Genomic DNA, 3,415 nt, shown 5'->3' with positions numbered 1-3,415 from the left:
GTTAGCAAAACAGTTCCCTATTTATTTCCAGCAGACACCGCAGCAATAGCATTTATTGTGTGAATGCTGATTCTTTCAGGAAGCTTATAATGGGTGTGTATTGCGTGATTTACACTGGGTGAGGTCATCGCTAGAGCACGGAGCCTTAAAAAAAATCATCTTAGTCCCTTCTCTTTAACTTGCTTTCACGCCCAAACATTTTTTGTCTACTTTCAGCCAATGTGCTTATTTAAGCAATAGGACATTTCGCTCGGTGAGCTTCCAAATGACAACAATTCCAAATCTTCCTCCATTCGCTGCCCATGTTAAACATCCTTGACATTTCCACGCAAAGGCACAGCGAACCACTTTACTTTTATTATTTTTTGGGCTTTTCCACCTTTATTTGATAGTACAGCTAGGTGAGAAAGGGGAGAGAGAGGGGGAAAACATGCAGGGAATCATCATAGGTTGGATTCGAACCCTGGAACTCTGCGTCGAGGCATAAACCTCTAATTATATGTGCGCCTGCTCTACCCACTGAGCAACCCGGCCATGATATGCCCACATTTTATTAAAACACATTTTTTATAAACACATATGGAACTAACATATTTCCAAAAATGCAAGTAAAAAGCTACAATTAACAAATCATGTGCACTGCACACTTACACACTATTATTTCTGTAGCCTCAAGGCAAACAGGCATGACGACATAGCATTTAACAATATATACAGGTCAAGCATTAAATAACATCCAATTTACAAATAACCATTTAATGTAACACAGCATATGAAGAAAGCAGTAAACTCACTTTATCACACACAGTGTTGTAATGTTACAAAGTACAAATACTTCGTTCCTGTACTTAAGTGGAATTTTAGTATCTGTACTTTACTTTGCTATTTATATTTCTGGAAACTTTTACTTTTAATCCACTACATATCCTAAATAAAATGTACGCATTTACTCTACACTACATTTTCCCTCAGTGTCTTCGATACTCGATATTTGCAAGAAATGTTTTCGTACGTTGGAGTGAAAGATTCATGCTCACTAAAAATTAAAATTCTGTTTCTGTTTTTCTCTTTATTGATGTCAGAATTTGAATTTGATGTTTGGTCTTTGAAATGAAAATAAACGATTGAGAGTCACTTGGCTACACCTTGAGTATTGCAATGATATCATACAGTTAAGGTTAGGTTGATTAAAGACGTTATTGCATTACTTACTTTGGCCTTCACAACACAACGGTCATTAATGACTTGGTACTGCGTCTCCCTCACCCATCCACACACCATCTGGTTATAAGCCTCCAAACTTGTGTAGGATTTAAGGTCTTCCGCTGTGTATGGGCTCGGCGAGAAAACCAGGTAGTTGACTATATCGGGAAATGCAACTGAAGGAAGAATCACCGGGTCGCCATGGATCCAAGAAGAGGGAGCCAACTGTTAGGGATCTGCACCGCCAGTAAACTGTAATTTCTCAAAATATCGTGCCTTTGTTGTGGTCCAACTCCTTCCATGTCTTTGCATCTTGGATGCGTTTTGATGAGCTTTTCTGTTGTTTAGACATAAAGTATTAAAGTATCCAAAGTGCACAATACTCCATTACTCCATTCAGTTGTTTACACCGAGTGCCTCCAATATGGCCACACATCCAGGTTACCGCCCAGAACGTGACGTCGGTGAAAACCCTCTATTTACAGAAATGTTAATTAATGTGTGTTGTCCATTATAAAATAAAGAATAACAATAAGAATTAAAGAATAAGGAGTGGAAACCCTGAATATTATGCTTCACTATAAGGAAGCCACAATAAAGTTATTAGTTTGTTTTACTTTTAATAGGTAAATACATTTAATATCATAAAATTACTTTTGATTCTTAAGTACAGTAAATATCAGATACTTTTAAGACTTTTACTCAAGTAATATTCTAAAAGGTGACTTCTACCAAAGTCATTTTCTGTCAAGATACTTGTACTTTTACTTAAGTATTGCTTCAAGTACTTTATACAAGACTGATCAAGCACAACCATAGGTTTATGTCTCTGAATCGACAGAGGGCCATCACATGCTGCTTTGTGTTGCTGCCAGCCAGAACAAAGGAAATGGGTGGGACTTATGGAGTAGGCCATGATTCGTAGTGAGTGAAGTCAGGTGAGTTTGGACTATGATTAGGACTGAGCAGTGGCGGATCTAGAAAATTTGACATGGGGTGGCAAAGGGGTGGCGAAAGGTCTTGGCAGGGTGGCATTGGAAGACGGTACACGGAAACCCCCATATGTAAATAGCTTGAGGGGCAAATAATGGAAGAACTGTAAAACTGCATAATATAATTCTAACATTTGTTTGACCTTTTGATCATAATTGGTTACTCCCACAATGGGGAAATTCTCACTGTTGAAGCAGCGAGGGATAGGGATAGCTTCATATTTTGCTTCCTTTACGACAACTTTTAACATGTACAAGATAAACATGAGCAGGGGCTAAACGGCTTTTCAAATCCAACATAAAAAGTATTGGACAGTTTGAATAAAAGTACAAAAAAAAAAATGTTTTATTGTGGTAAATGCACATCTTAAATAATAGGTAGTTGCTGAGCGCACATGGTTATTGGAGTTAGAGAAAATGGCGTCCCAACTGGTGCATACTTGGGTGTACTGCTCTTGTGCAAAGACATCCATCGTTTTCCTTTCCATATTTCGTAAAGTGTTCGTTCTTTGCCATATTTTAGGAATCATCAGAAATCATTACATTCATACTGTATATTCAAACATAAACAAACTGGTATCCCATAGCAACAATAGAATCAAAGATAGAATGGAATAGAATCAATAACCATTTGGATTGAAAACATAAGAATACATGTTGTTGTTGTTGTCATAACGACACACTATGAATACTGGGACCCAACTTTAGTTCTGACATAAATTCACTCAGACAGCAGTTTGTATCAGAGAGTCATTTGACTGTGAATCCAAAGGTGCAGATTGCAACAGGAAAAAAAACACTGGCCCAGCAGAATACAAAGTTGGAAAACATGGAATTCCACTCCAGAGAGATTGAACCGCAAATGAATTTCTATCTGAGTTCACTTGAAGAACAAGTACGCCGTGAACTGAAGGACAGCGAGGCGAGGCTCACCCAATGTGAATCTGAGGGAAGAGTTCACCTGATAATCCGAGAGGACTTGCTGGCCAATGTCCTCGATCAGCTCCAACAACAGAGAGAGGGCAGCACTTTGAGCCATGACAAAAAGCTGATGCAGAGGGAGATGTGTGACTTGAAAGTTCAGCTGGCTGAACGTGTCCACTCCCCACCCAGGGAAACAGAGTATCTGAAATCCCAGCTGGGAAAAATCAGCAACAGACTGCGAAAAGCCCAGAAAAGATCTCGACCTGCAGTACTTCATTACTGAAGACCTGAAAGTC

Source organism: Sander vitreus, chromosome 18 (assembly GCF_031162955.1).
Source record: "Sander vitreus isolate 19-12246 chromosome 18, sanVit1, whole genome shotgun sequence".
Classification (NCBI taxonomy): Eukaryota; Metazoa; Chordata; class Actinopteri; order Perciformes; family Percidae; genus Sander; species Sander vitreus.
The sequence above is the reverse complement of the archived record's forward strand: the minus strand, read 5'-3'. Positions refer to the sequence as shown.